We start from the raw sequence: 19,549 nt of genomic DNA, 5'->3' as shown, positions 1-19,549 counted from the left end.
AGTTACTCCACACACACACACACACGGACACACACACACACACACACACACACACACACACACACACACACACACACACACACTCTGAAATTGCATAATAGAAGGAAAAAGAGATATTTCCAAATACCCAGTAATGTCCAGTTTCGCCCCAGTCAGACATTGCCATTCTACCATTATGAAATTCAAACAAATTAACATCCTTGGCCACAAATGAAGACAGTGTTGTGCAATAACCTAAACATATACTTGCATTCCAGAACATTGTTTTACAAATTAAAAAGTATAAGCCAAATAAATCTACACATCTTCTGAGCAGTAAATTGTATTAAAATGATATAAACAACAACGCTATCAGTAAACAGATTTCTTTACAATAATAGTGCATTTACAGTTTTTATAGAAATATTATAATAGCTGACAAAGCACACAAACCAAGAATTATACTTTTTTCTAGTTCCACAAAATGTTTTTATAAGTTGGAAAGGGATCATATTGTTATTGGAAAATATCATTTCAAAATGAAGATATAGAGGGAGTATTCCTAATCTTTTTGTATATGACCTTAAGTGAAATTACATATATAATAGTGCTGAATAGGGAGGAGATGATTCAGAGATATAAGTAGCATGGTGACATTATAGGAGAAATAGTACGACAAGCACAGTATGAATATGACTGCAGAATATCATGTAAATGAAACTGTACATGTAAGCGAATCACATTACCTATAGAAATAACAAAAGGAGACACATGATGGGGTTAAGCTTGCTACCTTTAGTGCCCAGAGTATGACAGTTTTTATGTAAATAAAAGATTTTGAAAGACAAGCCATATTCAAAACCAGTACAAAGGACTGGACTTCATTTATTCCCCAAAATAAAAACTTGTACTTGCAGAATTGGAGTTATTGATGTTGTTTCATGTAATACTTTGGTGTTCATTTGCAATATAACTGTTTATGAAAATATAACTGGAACCTTAGAAAATACCTTTTGTCTTAATACCTCAGGATATTTGGCATTTTCATTTTTTTAGGACACAGTTGATCAAATAAGGACTGTTCTCTGTAAAGAAGGTTGTAACCCCAGAGAGAATGATGTATAAAACCCATGCTACATGTTGCAGACTTCATTCATTTTGAAAGCCATGAATATTCAAAGAGCAGGCATGATGCTAGCAATAGTAGCAACTATAGCTGAGTAACAGGTATCAGTGGTCACTTTTGGAAACAGTGTTCATAATGCTGCATGTCATCACTCTATATACAGCAGATTGGTCTGTCAGCACCTAATATGCCAGTTCCCCAAATGCAAGGACATTGATGTTCACTACCATGTGGAGAGGGAAAAAATATGGGAGTAACCAGATTGCTACCTGCATGTAAAACCTAGGGAGATGCATGGAGTTAAGTCCCTGTGGATATAAATGTATGTTTAATATTGAGCATCCTAACAGCAGAGACCTTCCTGTGTATGATAGAGAATTTGCTAGGAATTTCACAGGCATCAATTGATGGATCATATATCAACTCCTTGATGAAATGCTACATCATGTTAAGGAGCATATGTGTTTTCTAAAGACAGAAGAAGAGAGAACCAGTACTATCCAGTCTTTATATAACGTAGCCCTTTTCCATGAGGTTTTTGTAACCATTGATTACACACACACACACACACACACACACACACACACACACACACACACACACACAAACACACACACACACACACACACACAGACTCAAATAAACAGAAACACTGCCATCAAGACCCCACCTACTTCAAATGGTGTCTGATATATCAACTTAATGAGGACCTTCTTCACTATCAATAACCAAATCATGTGCAATGCACATGGTATCTTACACAGTGTTCCTGTGCACCACCCAGGTAGCACTGATGAGTCCCACATCTTGTAAATGTGTGATCTCTGCCAAACTTTCAAGCACAGGTTCATCTACTTTGCAGGTGCACATGAATACATGGGTGCATAAGCCAATATACATTGCTCCCCTTTAAGTAGGCAGCAGGATACAGATAATGCTGTGCATTCTTAATGTGTAGCAAGAGATGCTGGACATCCTTTGGAATCATGGATAATGACCCTATTCCAAAACCCAGTGAGATGGCTTATAACACTGCATATTCACAGGCAAAAAAGATTGTTGAATATGCGTTTGGACTCCACAAGTAATAGTTTCTTGGTGGTGTGCTGCAATAATCACCTGAAACCTTCTGCTAAATATTTGTCATGTGCGTCATGATACATAACATGGTACTGTGCAAATAGCTACAACAACATGAGATCATCACAGTACGTCCTGAGAGACCTGTTGCAGCAGCAGATGAGCAGTCAAGTGCAGAGTTGTCAAGGAAGTAGGTTACGGTAGTACTTCATGCAAGGCAGAGGTGGGTGCAATACGCCATGGCACTGAAAAAGATATAGTGTCTGGCATGCAAATGCAAGGTGTGGTACAGACTATGCAGAACAATGCTGATGCATTCAACAATGCACCCAGACTATTCAGTACACTGCACTGACTGTCTATGTTATGCATCAAACATAACATTATACACATAGGATGGAAGGAGGGTAGAGCATTGGCACCATCATTTGCACAGGTGTGGGAGGCCACAGTGAAAGTTAACAGCAATGCTGTCATATGGTCATTGCACATGGAAGGTGAATGTGAAAGTCACTCAGTTTGCAAGCAAACCTGGGTGGTCAGGAATCACATCCTCCAGCTGCAGGGCTATGCTATCATGCTGTGAATGTCGGCCATGTGCACTTTCTTTGCTTTCTTTTACAGGACTTTATGCATTATATGGTAGTAACTGTAAAGCACTTTGAAAATGTACTGAAATCCCCTTTACGATGTCCCATAGTTGGAGCAAATAGATGCACAGTTTCTATGTCTGGGACGATGGCCATCTGGAGATAGCAATTGTATAGAATTGTATTACAGGGAGTGGGAGGAGGGGCTGGTGAGTTATGCATGTGGCAGAGACTGAGGAGGGTCATTGGCTAAGACCATGAAACTTGCTGGCTGCTGTGAGCAGATACAACAGTGACTTGGTCACTAAAATACTGTGTGTATTGTATGTGTAATGTTAAACTGTGACTTTTCTTATTGACTTTGGACCCTCCCATGTCCCTGGCAAACATGGCCTCCAGAGGCAGAATGGAGAAGTTACCATCTTCCTTATGGGTGTGCCCATGAGTGCTATGTTGGCTACCAAGGATCTGAATAGCAGTGACTGCTACCTTTCCCTATGCTTCATGTCCTTCAGGGGATGCTGTAGGTCATCTTGAAAGCTATGCAGACATTGTTGTTTTGTACACAGTCCTACACAGGTGTAACAGCTGAGCTGTCTGTGTCTGGATCACTGACCTGCACATATATTGACTGATGCCAAGTGTTGCACCCAGATGGGGAAAGACAATGTCCACAACACGGTTTTCCCTATGGTGTTCACATCCACTTGAAAGGTAACATTGCTGACAGATTCAATTTGTTGGGTGACTCATATGTAGTTTGTATATGGCTAACAGTTAGACTGATGAAGCTGGAAGTCTGGTCTGTCTATCCACCATCACATCATATGTGCGGGATGTGTGTTAAACCCCCAAGGATAGTGTTATCAATAGTGACACCATATCATTTGCCTGTGCCATGTGTACATTGTCATCACCATCAACCACAGGTGACTTATTGACATCAGGACTGTTTTTTCCCTTATGCTGGACCATCCACCAGTGAAAATTTGGAAAGCAATAAATATAACTATCTATGGTAGCAAGGAAACCTTTGACTCAGACCTCCCATATGCATAACATGAATATAGGTACAAGATAGTTCGGTTACTGGATGGCCTAAATAAATTCTAGTGAATCCTTCTCTGATACATCCCTTTTCTACACCTGCTGCCTTATGCTTCTGATTTCTACTACCTCTTAAATAGTTGTATAGATAAGGCATTCCCTATCTTCACTAAGTGCAATGAGAATTTTAAAAACAACCCCCAACAGTGGAATACCCATATAAATAAATTATAACAAGAGAAAAAAATGGATTCCTTTTTATAAGAGGTTTTGTTCTACCTACTTTAAGAGCACACTTAATGAAACTAGTAAAGAGATTAAGGGAAACATTAGGAAGCTAAGAGATAATTATGAGCATAAAGTAGCTACTAAAACCCAATATTTCTTCAATTAAGCAAGTAGTTAACACCAAATAATGTATGGAGCTGGTCCACAGTAATTCTGGCCAGTCTGATCCAAAGTCAATAGCTAATATCCTACCTGACATATCTAGTGCAAATTCTACTTCACTCACAGACACAGCTATTCCACAGACTCCACAGTCCCAGACATCCCCTTTTGCTACTGAGGAACAAGTCATTTCAGCCCCCTCAAAAGATAAGAATACATCATCCATGGTCCCTGATAACCTACCGGGGTGCCTGATTACCAGTACTAAATATGACCAAATCTTGGAAGAGAGCCATTGTCATCATAGACAAGGGCAAGATGGTGCACACCACCTACCTTGACCTGCAAGGCCTTTGATACTATCCCCACTCAGGTATAATAGAGAAACTCTCTCAACTACATCCTACCTCTCCATAAAGGAGGTAAAAACACCACTATTTCTAATTTCCGCCCCATCGCCCTACTCTCTCCAATATCTAAAGTCCTAGAAAAATGTGTCCATCACCAGCTTTTGCCTTTCCTAACTCAGAATCACCTACTTACATCCACCCAACACGGCTTCCACCCTGGCCACAGCACCATTACTGCCTTACTATCCTTCCTTGAAACAGTCAATCAAGCCCGAGACTCTAGACTTCTTGTATCCACAGTACTACTAGATCTTTCTAAAGCCTTTGACACCATCTCGCATACACACCTACTCTTTCATCTCGCCAACCTTAATCTCTCCCCTAATACTCTTTCCTGGTTCTCCAGTTACCTATCTGATAGATCTCAAGCTGTCATATGGATGAACTCTACCTCTTCCTTCTTGCCCACACCTACCGGTGTTCCCCAGGGTTCCATCCTCGGACCCATGCTCTTCAACATCTTTATAAATAATCTTCACTCTGTCATCCCTGACACTACAGTCATCCAATACGCTGATGACTCTACCTTAGTGTGTGCTGCCTCTAACATTACTGAACTCCAGACTAAAACACAAATAGCCTTTTCCACTACAGAGAACTGGATGCACCAAAACCATATCTCCCTCAACTCTAATAAATCCAAAATTCTAATTTTCACCCCTACCAGAGTTTCCTCCTTTGACAAAAATACTTTCAAAGTCCTAAGCCAAACCAACACTGCTATAGAAGTGGTGCCTTCCGACTCTGCATTACCATAGACGAGCACATAAAATTCGATCTCCACATACAACAAAACATAAAGAAAACCCATCAAATGTTAGGTATGCTTTACAGAAATAACCAATTTCTTTCCAACTCCTCTAGGCACACCCTGGCAATTATATACCTTCTACCCTCTCTTCTTTATGGAGCCCCTCTTCTAACCAATCTTTCTACTTCCAATACCTCAAAACGTGAAACTTGCTATAATAAGATCTCTAAATTCACAACTAAATCCAAAACCTCAACTCACCACTGCCTTACCCTACAATCTCTAAATTGGCTTGAACTTCCTAACCACTTAGACTATCTCCAACTAACCACCGCTCACAAACTAATATTCTACCCAGACTCATGCCCTGCCTTAATAAACATCCTTCCACCATACACCCCAAACAGATCTCTGAGATCTGAACACCAAAACCTTATCTCCATCCACAAACCCAAACGTCCAGCCGGCCAACTTCTACTCTCCTTCTCTCTTGGTAAAAAATGGAACTCCCTCCCTCCTTCTCTTAGGACTATACCTAACTCTGAATCCTTCAAGACCCAACTTTTCGTATACCTGTCATCCAAATGGAAATGTTCCTGCTCTCACCAGATATAAATTCCAGGGATCTCTTTCCCTGAGCTCTCCATATTCCTGCTCCTCTCTACCCCCAAGCTTAACCTGACTCATCTAACGTTCTCTTGACTCCAAGTTTGTTCAGTCTGTTTTTTTTTTTCCCTGACTGTATGAATTTTGTTTCATTGTATTGCTTATTTATTATGCTTGCTCTTTATGCACATTTTATGTAATTGTATTTCCTGACTGTATGAATCTTACTCTTGTATTTTACTATTAACTTTATGGAACATTGTTTCATTGTATTGCTTGTGGAGCTTTTCTCCCCGGGCCTCCATTGAAAATGGGCACTTCTTGGCCCAGTGGACTTCCCCGGTAATCAAACTGAAATAAATAAATAAATAATAAATAAATAAACTAAGCATCAATCCATATGCTACCAGATGGATAGCAAACTGGCTCACTGATAGAACCCACCTAGCCAAAATAGGGGAAGCCACCTCAAGTAGTAGACCCATAACAAGCGGTGTACCCCAGAGATTGGTCTTGGAGCCTCTGCTGTTTGGGATATACTTCTTAGAGGTTCAGGACAAATCTAGTGGGCTATGGCTGACCAAGTCTGCAGATGACTGCAAACTGGGTGCTGTCATCAATGTCTCTAGTGGTATGGACATCCTCCAAGAGGGTCTTACCCAAACAAATGACTGGTGCCAGAAACATGGCCTCAAACTGAATGCCAAAAAACACATCATCATCCCTTTTGGGGAGAGTGACATCCTCACAAATTATCACATTGATAATAAGGCAATAAGCATGCAATCAGTTGTAAGGGACTTGGGCACCCAGGTTGATGGCAAACTGACTTTTGACCACCATATTGCCTCCATTGTATGGAAAGCTTTCTACATGGCCTACCTCATTAGTAAGGGTATCTCATCCAGGGACAAGGTGGTCATAATGGGTCTATATCAGATAATCAACCTTTTAAAAGTTTGAGCACCATATGGTCGAGACCATATGTTCAAACTCTTAAAAGTTCGGAATCAAAAAAAAAAAAAAAAAAAAGAAAAGAAAAAAACTACCTGAAAGCATAAGCAGGGGGGCAAGCCCCCTGCAACCCCCACATATACCAACTCCGAGATTGCACTACAGTGCAGACAATGGAAAACTTCCATTACCACACAGTACAGGGATCTCCTTTTAAACGTTTGATCATATGATGTCGACCATATGACGTTCGAACTTTTAAAAGTTTGACAACGTAATAGGAACCCAGTCATAACATCCCTGTATTCTTCCCTTATAAGTCATATTATTTGGCATGTACCTCACAAAGCACATGCAGCAGCTGGAGAGACCACAGAGGTTCCTCACCTGGAGAATTCAGAGCCTCAAACATCTACTCTACACAGATAGGCTAAAAGCCCTGTCCCTCTACTCAGTCTCCTCTGTCTGGCATACAAAGCAATCTCAGACCCCACCCTGATGGGACTGCTGCATATCCGCAAGTCAAGCTCCACTCGAGTAACCCACATGTGAGACCTCAACCTGGTGTGTGACATCAGTAGGACTTGTTGGTGGGACAGGTTTGTGTCCCAGAGTCTCCCCCATTTGTGGAATACACTCCCTCTCCACAAAAAGCAGAGTACCTCATTAAACATTTTTTAAGCGCAACCTGGATAACTGGATGGGGAACAGAAAATACACACCTGGGATTCCACTTGTGTCCCTAACTTGTTGGAACATGGGCTAAATTCTTGGCTAGACTTGTAAGGGCCTCAGGGCCAATATCCTAGTAATTTCCTATGATCCTATGATCCTATGATTGTAGTTCCATAACATAAGGCTAAGCCAACCACGGACACTGGAAACTATATGTCCTTTAGTTTCACTAGCCCTGTATGTAAAGGTATGGAATATATTATACCGGACCTCATTGATCTTAACACTGAAAATCTCTTAAACCTAGACCTTCAGCAATTTTGCTTTGTCAAAGGAAGGTCTTGCCTCTGACATTTGCTCTGTGATGAAGAGGGATGAAGCCCTGATTGAGACCCAGATGACCAGTTTTGATTTTCTCTTACCATATACTGTATATGACACCTTCTTCCACTCATTCACTGGTTGTAAGGGATTTAAGCACTGTTGATAAGTTTTTACCCTTTTACCATTATGAATCCACAGTAGTTTAGAAAGGTTTCCACCCATTCACATCTAATATCCAAAAACATCTCCTCCAGATCCATAGAAGTTTTAATTCCTCTTTACTCATATCTCATCAGACCCATTACTGAAAATAGTGCCACTTTATTTATTTATTTATTTCACATTTGTTAACCGGGTTAGTCCAACTGAGTTTGCAGTCAGTGGAGACCCGAGGGGAAAAGCCATAAGTAAAAATAAAGTGACAATATACAAATATTAAATAACAATCACAATACTAAATAATTGTAAAGAAGAAAAAATTAACTATTTGCATTGCATTGATAGTAAGCAACCCATTTTCAATGGAGACCCAAGGGGAAAAAGCCCCAGCAAACATAAACCAAGATAAACATACAGGACAAAAACTATTAAAAACAACACTGCAAATACAAAATTAATTATAAATTGAAAAACAAAAGAAAAAATTATGAACATTAAGGGTTGCACTGATAGTAGTAGACTAAAATTTGCTACATGAGAGTAAAACAAAAAGACAATTGTTGTTCAAAAGAAGAATAATGTATAGACATTGATAGGAAGTGGGGTGAAAGATAAAATAGTGTGGAGAAAGGGAGGGGACTATAGTAGGTCTATAGTAGTAGAGCTGAGGGTTTAGGAGGTTAGTTTAAGCAGAAGTAACTAACAGAGGAAAAAGGTTAGGAGATGCAACAGGTTATACAGTGGGAGAGACTAAGACTACATGTGGTCAAGGCAACGGCATAATTTCAAGTTTAGTAGGTGGGATTTAAGGTAATATTTTAAACAGGGAAATGAAAGGTTGGATCTAATATGGAGAGGGAGTTTGTCCCAATTTAGTAAGACAGAGTGTTTGTAAAGTAGTTTGCCAATATTCCTTTTGGATTTATAGAAAATGCTGATTAGCACTCTGGAGAGGCCAGGGCGTAGAGTAGGGAGTAACAATGAGGTGAGAGCAGGGCAGGCAGAGGGGTTGTTGAGTATGGAAAAAGTAGTGAGGAGACATAGGTTCATAGCCATGTACTAGGCTATCGACCATAGGGCCTATATAAGCCAGAGCAAATAATCATCCCTTGCAAGTCTTGAACGCAGGATCCTGCACACCACAGCCACAGCAGTCTACCACTAAGCCATCTGAACTGCATTTGTCATGTGTTTGTCTTATCATACCACACAACTTGATAGGCATCAGAGATTCCCAAGTAAAAAGCTCAGTGGCCTCAAATATGTTTTTTATCATGATAGCCTTGCAACTCTGTCTCTGTTTTTGGTCTCTTATAGACTCCTTTGTGTGGCCCAAGTCTAGCCTTTCAAGCTAGGAAAGATCTATCTTTCTCTGACCTGCTATACTTCCTCAAATAAAGAAACTAAACTTTCAACATCAGATAAATAATAAGTGTTAGCATGATAAAGGCATATTCCAGCATATCCCCCATGTCTACAACAAACTTCTACTACATGTTAATCAGAGTACTACCTTTGCCACCTTACTTAGCTAGATGGGGATCTATGTTTTGTGCTCGAATGTCCATTTGACTGCAAAATAAATCAATGTGAACAATTGACTGAAGCATCATCATGTGACTGAATCACAATAGATAAAAATTCTACACAACAAATATGCCAAGAAAAAAACATTTTTTTCAAGGGGGAAGGCCCTGTGCCAATCCGTGGTTGTTGGCTTCCCCCCACTTTTGTTATCTATACTAACTCCATGACCATGCAATTGTGAAGAAACACAATGAATCGGTGCTGGTGCACAAACACAAACATCTACAGTTCTAGAGGCAGAACATGACAGTGGCCATTGATGATACTTTTCTAGACTCATCTCCCTAATACCTCCTACAAACAGAAATGACAGCATCACAAACTAATACCTCCTGTAATTTCTATATTTTTCTGTTAATTGTGATTCAGTCAAATGGGTTTTTAGTCAATTTTGTCCAACCATTTTTTGTTTCAGTGAAATGAGTATTCAAAGTACATAGACCCTTGGATGAGCAGCTTCAAATTATGCACACTATCTTCGGATGCTCTCCTTGAGGCTGGAGTCTACTTTTAAACATGGTTTATTGGCTAGGCTTATAATGGTCTGTAGACTGATTGCCTGCTATATACATATAAACCTATAAAATCTGTGAATACCATTTGGGCACACACATACCTTGTGATGAAGCTTGTTGCATTTGCATCCAGCTGTACATGGAGAAGAGATATGCAGAAATGTTTTGCTGAATATGTCCCCCGGATATATGCCTGCTATTATTAAACTGAATCATCTCCCACAGAAACTCAAGCAGTCATCCTCAGTCCACTTTCAACATTCAAGCTGCTAGTAGGAATGATGATCTGCTTAAACTCCCCATGAATATCAGGGCCATTTCTACTTCTGTGAGTCATTTTTGTGTGGCTAGTCTGTCTCCTGTGGAAAACATGTCCCTAGAAATATCTTGTGCCTTGGGCTTGGCATGCAGCAGTGTACAAGTTACCCTTAGCCACAAAAGTATTATAGCAACTGGTAGATCCAGCATGGATGTACTGCATCACTGTGTGCCACACCATGATATGGAGTGCTATTTCTGCTTCACCTTCATCTACCCCTCCATAAACTGGGAACATACACAACCACTGACATACAGGCTCAGAGATTCATGGACTTTGTCAGTGCAAATGCTCTGGAACAACTGGTCTGCACTCCGCCTAGGGGCTCAAATATCTTTGTCATAGTACTCACAAACATGGGGGAGCATTGCAACCTTCCACCCCAGCATAATGTCCTTATTGGTAAGACGAACCAAAAAGCAGTCTGCTTTGAAATAAATGTAAAGCTAGAATCCCCTCAAAAATCCTAAAACCCTAAAGAATTTTTCCAAGACAAATTAACTTCTATTATGTGATAGCATAGGTAATTTTAAAGCTCCCCCAACCCTGAAAACACTGAAGGCTACACAGAAGGATACATGAATGCCCTGTTCAACCTCTTGACATCTACATAGAAAGGGCAGTACCTGACTGAATTAAACCCAGGTCTAGCTGGAAAAATAAGTCACCCTGGTGGATGCCTGGCATAACTAGAATATACAACAGATGGAAAATATTCCTGTCTAGAAGTAAGTGGGAGGGTGCACAACAGAGAAAAAAATCCCTCACTAGTGTCAACAGGCAAATCAGGGAACTAGTCAGATCTTCAAAAATGAAATATGAGATTAAAATAGACTCCCAAGCAAAGGATAACCACAAAGCATTTTTTAGTTATATCCAAAATCTTAAGGGGAAACAATCAACCATGTGTTGAGTTGGCTGTAGGTGAATCTACCTATACTCTGCAAGAAGAAATAGCATACCTGCTGGCATATAAATTCAGCTCAAGCTTCACCCCCTCATCACCATGGGTCACTCTCCTTGAAATACTCCCCTACCATTCCTTTGTCTGTTATAACAAAAGAACAGGTTGTCACTGCACTGTCTAAAGCCAGAAACATGGCATCAATGAGCCCTGATGAAATCTCAGGGTGCCTATTAAATAGCTTGAAACATGACTAAAAGACTCACTCAGTTCTCTATTTAACCAGTCTCCAAACAGGCTTTGTCCCAGTAGAGTGGAGGACAGCAACAGCCATCCCTCTACACAAGGGGGGGACCATCTATGACTACCAACTCATAAGCCTTACTAGCCTCACATGCAAGGCTATGGAAAGGATAATTGTGGACCTGCTTAACAGTGACATAGGAAATATCCAGACTCTAGACCCACCTCAGTTCAGCTTTGTCATGGGCAGGTCCTGCCAGATAGGGTATTATAGATAAACTCACAAAATTGGGCATTAACCTCTATGTCATCTGATAGATAACGGAATGGTGGAATCCACATCCAACAAGAGGCCAGTCACGGTTGAGTACCACAGGTCTCAGTGCTAGGTCCCTTGCTGTTTGGGATATATTTCTCAGATGCCAAGGCAAATGTAGATGGCCTTTGGCGAACCAAGTTTGCTGATGACTGCAAGCTGGGGGCAATCACTGACTCCCAAAGTGATGATGATATCCTATAGAAAGGACTGACACAGAATAATGATTTATGTCAGAGCCATGGCCTCGGTTCCCTATTACATGATCGAAGACCCCTGCTTGATTAGGATTGGGAAGTATGTTTCATTTGTTTATGGCCTCATGAATGTTTTCCCTAGGAAAAAATTTGCGGACGTGGCCTTTCGTGGTTATGTGTTTTCGATGTTTTCGGTTCGACTATTACGCGTTCAAAGAACAGTGTCTTCAATCGCATAATATAGACCCATGGCCTCAACCTAAATGCAAAGCAGTATATAATAATACACTTTGGGGAATCAAATGTTGTTGTATCCTTCAGCTTTTCCTGGTTAGGGGTCGCCACAGCGGAACTCCGGTCCGCTAATGATTGGCAGTAGATTTTTAAATACCGAGTTGCCAGCTCTGACGCACAACCTTCAACAAAGGTACGCCCATTCACGCATGTCTCCACACAAAAGATGCTTTAGCTGAGAATCGAACAGGATAACGTCATACTGTGAAGCGACAATGCTACCGCAGCACCACCATTCCAACAGTGGTAGCACCACCCCCTAAGAGTGAACCCAGTGGTGAGAGATCTGGGTATTAGATAGATAGTAATCTGAACTTTGACCACTACGTGTCCATGATGGTGAGGAAATCCTTTTATGTGGCTCAGCTAATAAGTAAGGGCATGACATACAGAAATAAGGATGTCACACTACAACTGTACTTGGCAACATCAGACCACAAATTGAGTACAATACGCCCTTTGTCATGTACTTCATCAAGCACCTGCAACAATTGGAGCATCCTCAAAGGTTTCTTACCAAAAAAATTCAGGGCATAACAAACATGGCATATGTGGACTGATTTAAAGCCCTTTCACTGTATTCGGTTTCCTACAGATTATAGAGGGGTGATCTATACCTGACCTACACATTAGTCTCTGACCCAGCCCTGATGGAAATGTTGCATATTCATAAAACTAACTGTACAAGGGTTACCCACTCTGATCTCTGACATGAATATATCATGCTGGAGAGACAGATACAGTATGTGTCCCAGAGATTGACCCTCCTCTGGAATAAGCTTCCTATTCACATGAAGCAGAGCTCCTCACTCACCATTTTCAAGCACAATCGTGACTAATGGTTAAAAAATCACAATTTCACTCCTGGGGTGTTGACTGTGTCCCTTATGGACACAGGCAGTCTGCACAAATTGTAAACCCCCCATTTGTTGACCCTTGTTATCTTTCCCCTAGGGATACAAAATTTGGTAAAATCTGGGTAAAACTGGATAAGCTTGTAAAGGTTCTTTGCTGTTAGCCTAGTAATCTCCTATGAACCTATGAACATATCAATCAATGTTTGTACATAATTGTCCTTGGTTGACCAATATGTAGATGGAGTACCCCATTCACCTATTTTTCCCAGTTTACCTGTGTTCTGTCATGCTGTGAAAACTCTCCTTAGCCTATACCAACAGAGCATGTTTAGCTGATAGCACCAAAACTCTGCTATTTTTTTTTTTTTTTTTACGTTGGCAAACAATTGCTGCCTGCAATGCACATTACATGACATCTTAATAGTTGGCAGTGACCATAAGCTACTACTTTGCTCCTTAAGTAGACCTGTTGAGTTGACATGGCCTCCTGTGGCACTGGGTCAACAGCACTCATGATGTGTGTGTGTGTGCGTGTGTGTGTGTGCGTGTGTGTGTGTGCGTGTGTGTGTGTGTGTGTGTGTGTGTGTGTGTGTCGTACCTTTGAGGAGTGTCTACTACACCATTATTATGTCTATTAGCATTAGGGAGACTCCACAATATTCCAAATAACATCCAAACCTAAGATTAAAGGGGCCACAGAGACAACCCATAAGTCTTATTTTTTAGCTCCTTTTTTCCAAAGTTTGTCCAAACAATCCACTTATGAAGTCCTGACAAGGTCAGAAAAATGTACATCTGGTAGTATGTAGTATGTCTACAGATAGTGGGGGTTGGCATTATTGGCCTGAATGCTGTAGTAAATACTTAAAAAGTAAAACATAGCGAGTATTTGGATACACATCATGTTCATTCAGAAGCTATGTTGCTGAAACACTGATATGCCCTTAAGATGTCATTTGCATATATCCCATGGGTCTACATTACAAGATGTATATGGCATTACCCAATGAAGACTAGCTTGGCTGGATCTTTGTTGAGTATATATCTACATCATAGCTAGATATAGATACAGATATAGATACAGATATAGATATAGATATAGATATAGATATAGATATAGATATAGATATAGATATAGATATAGATATAGATACAGATACAGATATAGATATAGATATAGATATAGATATAGATATAGATATAGATACAGATATAGATATAGATATAGATATAGATATAAATATAGATATAGATACAGATATAGATATAGATATAGATATATTCAGTCATCTGCTCTTACTATTGAAACTTTTTTTCCTTTTGTACCCAGGACTCCATTGAAAAGAAGACTTTGCCTAGTCAAGGTTTCCTGGCAAACAAAGGCAAATACATAAATAAATATTTAAAACAGAAGCTTGCATTATGTTGCCAGAAAAACAGAAAGGAGAACAAATGGTTTAGTAAGGACTAAATAGGACCATCATATCAAAATTTCCTTAAATAGTTCATACACTTTAAAAATAAAATACAGGAAAGAAAACAGTGAAAACTATCATCCAACTTACGCACTCACTATAACCAGAGTCAAGCAACTTGCATCTAATCCTAAATGGCCACAAGACAAAAATAAGGATTACAAAATTTGATGTAAAACTACAAGGTGCACCAGGGGCTTACACTAATACCCCATATCCAGAGAAGACACTTATTTCTTATTTCAGTTCTACTATAGTCTGATATGGTATAGGACATGTAAGAGTTCATGAAGCATAAAACAAACATGAGCAGCATACATTCTGGCAACAACCAACACATAAACTGGATAATGATGTAATGCAAACTTTGCTTGCTATACCCTTTAAGGACATCAATATTCTTTCTGACAAATTCAAGTAAGTGGTTTCAAATAAATTACAATGGGTTAGTCACCTCTGCATTATCACTCAGACATTGAGAACCACTTAAATACAATCCCTGGCTGAGATTCAGATGAGGAATGCAGTATAGGGGGTAGTCCCATGGGGCCCGTACCTACTGATCAATAATTTACTTGAAGAAAAAAAAAAACTTCACTTTTTATCAAAAACTAATAAAACAGCCACAACACATTATGAGCAATATCTACATATATAACAAATTGTGAATGCTGCATTGCATGGGAACAAAACAAGAATAGCTATATTGGCTGAGTCAATTCCCATCAGTACATGAGTGTGTGGGGGTGCATGGTGCCTTGCAAAATGTAACTAGAAACAAATGCATAGAAAAATGCTTGTGGAGGTCACACACCTTCCTAAATCAGGAGCAAATAAAAAGGGAAAGAGTAATAACTAAAAAATAATTCCTTCATTGGTAGAGCCAAAATCTCTTGCTGCAAGTTCAATCCACAACACCAGCCAGGCACTAACCAGTAAGGTGATCTCTATATCCTCCCTAAATGCAACCAGCAGTAAGGCTGGGCTCTCTTCTTCTGTGTTGAGCAGAGACAGCTGTTGCCTTTTGAGTTTTTGTTAAAAGCTAAACTGTTGATATATAATGTTCTTAAAAAAATTTAATAAAGTCAAATATAAAAGTAAGTCTGCTCCTCAGCACAGGAAGCCACATGTATAGAGAAAGTTCATAACTATAAATATCTGGATACTCATAGGGCCAGATTCAGGAAGCCTCCGTGTAAGAGTTATAACTCTTACACGGAGGCTGCAGTTAAACTGTGTGATGTCAGCATGTCATGCATATGCATGAGGTGCATGAGGCATGCTGAATCACACCAGTAACTCTTATACGGTCCATGTAAGAGAGTAGCGTGTCTGTAGGCTAAGCTCTGCAAGTGGACACGCCCGAAAACTAGAATGGCTGAAAGTAAACAGCCACGAGAAAGGCCATGAAAATGTGCATAAACACACTATACAACACATGCCCCGACTGGCCATCAGTGTATAAAGTGAAGAGATGTCATAAAAGTAAATGAAAACCTTTTTTTTGTTTGTTAAACCCCGTAAATGTTTGCTACTGTGGCCGCGGGTGTGCTACTAGCGCAATCACAGTTAGCAGTCAGGGGAAAAGGATATAAGAACTAAATATGCAAAGTAAGTCAGGAAATAATAGCTTAGTGGTAGAGTACCCGCCCTATGAGTAGGCAGGCAGGGTTCGAGCCCCTACAACAACCTTTTTTTTATTTTTGTAAATAAGCACTAAAAAGCCCCCAGACAGTATTGTACAAATGTAAATGTATTCCCTTTTGTAAAATGGAATGAAACAGAGCATATATTTTGAAGTAACATAAGAATAAAAATAGTCAGAAATGTACTGATAGCTAAGCTGCCGTGAGACAGAGTGCCCGTAGTCGAGTAGTGTTTAAAAAGCTGCAAACTGCGTGCCCGTTGCCAAGCAGCGGATAAACAGGCTGAAACTGTGTGCAATTAGCTGAACATGTGTGTCACTAGCCAATTCAGATTTATCCCAGCGCACACCGTTTTGCGCCGCCCCACAAGCTAACTGCCAGTGCATGCGTAACCTCCGCAAACGAGCGCAGAACAGGTTTAAAGTGCTTAAAAGTGCTTTTGGCATGTTTGATTGACAGGTCTTCAACTCATTTCTGTCAGGAAAAGCAAAAAGCAGTTGCTAGATTCGAACACAGGATACCATGCACTAGAGTCAGGAACTAAACCACCAAGCCATGACAGCAATACCTAAAAGCAGAAATAGCATATATATGGGATAAAACCCAGAATGGAGCACGAAAGCATTTTCAGTGAAGTAGATACAATTCCAAAACGGCCAATCAGAGAAATGCGGGAAAAGCGGCATATATAAGCCCCATAGGCGGAATACACAGCATAACTGATTGTAGAACAGACTTGCAGTCAGCATGAGTGGAGTAGGTGAGGGACGTTGCTTTCGAAAGCACAGCGTTGGGGCTTGAGGAGTCCAGATACATGGTCTGGCTCCTTGTCCATAATCACGAGGCCCAACTCATGCAGGGCCAGGTCTCATGGGGAGTATATAGGGCTGAGGCGTGGGACCAGTTGGCTCAGGAGCTGACCAGTGCTACTGGCATTCCACGACTGGTGAGCAGGTCCGTCACCACCATGCGGACCTGAAGAGACGCAAGCAGGACCAATTGAACCGTTGATCCAGGAGGCCCGCAAATGCCCAACGCCCCACCACTGAGTAAGTCACATTTTACCCATGTATGTAAGGATTTCAACCAGCTGATACCATGGAGATGTGTAGTCCAATATTATTCCCTTTGTATTACAGCTGCAGGTGTCCGCTCTGCGAATGTCGAGATGCACGCCAGAAGGCTGGTGCGCTGCGCCACCATGCAGGTTAGTAACCCTACCCAGTACTTGTAAATAAATATTATTATGTACCATGTATCAGAACAGTGCAGTGTATTGATTAAAAGTAATATAATGTGCAAGCAGGAATTGAACGCATGCAGGTATGGCTGCAACAAGTTCATCAGTATGCAAGTGTAACTGGAAATATAATTGATAGGATTAAACAGTGCTGTAATACAGATGTCCCATCATTAATTAAATATACTGTAACCTGCAGTATAGTCTCAAGAGTACAGCTTCAGAATCTGAGGTAGTCACATGTCAGATATATCCCCTGTTGAAATGCTGAATCATGACAGAAGTGAGGCTGTTGGAAAGTGTTTGAATCACCACAGGTCTAATATGTGAACAAAGCCTAGAAGTACCAACCTGAACTGTGAAGTTGCAGAATGTATGAGAGTGACAGAAATGCTCATGTATGAGTAAATAAAGTAGTAATAACCCCTGAATATATAAGCCTCAGTGTGTTTTTACAGAACTAAATGCATGACAAATTAACATCCCAAACTGATTTCAGTGTGTCTGAATCTGAATGTCTAGCTCAAAATCTGTATATGGTGATAACAGTAAACAATTTGCAGATAGAATGAATGATTATCTGACAGACTAAACAGCCATAGTTGTCCCCTGTCCTGTCATCAAAGTGTAGCAGGATGATGTATCTGATCAAATTCAAAATAAGTAGGATAGTGATGTATGTGTAACAGGTGTAGCATGACAGTCAAATAAAGATTATTTTGAAACATCAGCCTCAACTTAATTGTGTATCTATGATAAATGTGAATTAATGTTTAACATATGAATGTGTCATCACTTTCTATCCCCACCCAACCCTGTAATTCCATATAACAACATCCACTAAATAATGGTATGTGAACATTTCATTAATCATGGACATTTGTCCGTTCCAAACATATATGCATGTCTGTTCGTGCATGTGCCCTGTTCATACCTGCAAATACGATGGCCTGTTGCCATTAATCAACCCTGCATGTCGCTTGACTGTGTTTTGCTGTTCAAATAATGCATGTGATATTGATATGCCCCTTGTTCAATGGTGTCCATATCTGGGTGTTTGTTTGATGGGAATACCAATGCATGCTGTTACAACTAATCTGAATGGAATAAAATGCCACTAACCCAAACTAACATAACTACTCACAAACCTAGAACGCTTGGGAAGGCAGGTCCCAGCGGACCCACCTCTCCCACCTCAGCTGGTGACTGCACCTGGCACTAGTGCCCAGGCGGACCCTCCGGTGGCCCTGTGCCACCTTCGGGTGGAAGCGCTGCAGGGGATGGGGCCCGTCCCCTCTGCAAGTGTGGCCGGAGGGGTTCGGCCCACTCACCCTCCGGGTGTCCGGTCTGTGGTGCGAGGGAGATCCAAGACACTGTTCTTGGACCCCTACGCCAGCTCGAGGCTCGTGGTGGCACAGCTAACGGCCCCGCCGTTGCCCCCGCCACACAGCCCCCAGCACAGCCCCGTCCTGGGCTGTGAAGGAACAGTGGCAACTGCCTATGGGTGGGGATATCAGTTCCACTGTTGCCATCTGTGGGCTTGTGCATCTCAGATATCCCAACCTCCGTCCCCGTCAATTGTGTAACCCCCCCTGTATGCGTCTTGTCTGTCTTGTCTGTTAACCTACCCAACCTACCTCCCCAGCTTTACCGACTTCCTTCACCTGTCATACCACTCTCACCTGTAAAAAAAAAAAAAAAGGGCACTCTGTCCCACAAAAAAATTACGCCCCATACATAGCTGTCCATGTCGCAGACATGTCCGCTGGACATCTAAACTGTTAATTACAATTGGCTGTACAACAAATATTAATGTTGTCCTGACACCTCTCTCAGAGGTGGAAGGTTTCAAATGTCTCACCAAA

Source organism: Protopterus annectens, chromosome 1.part1 (genome assembly GCF_019279795.1).
Source record: "Protopterus annectens isolate FY-2018-M chromosome 1.part1, PAN1.0, whole genome shotgun sequence".
Lineage (NCBI taxonomy): Eukaryota > Metazoa > Chordata > Ceratodontiformes > Protopteridae > Protopterus > Protopterus annectens.
The sequence above is the reverse complement of the archived record's forward strand: the minus strand, read 5'-3'. Positions refer to the sequence as shown.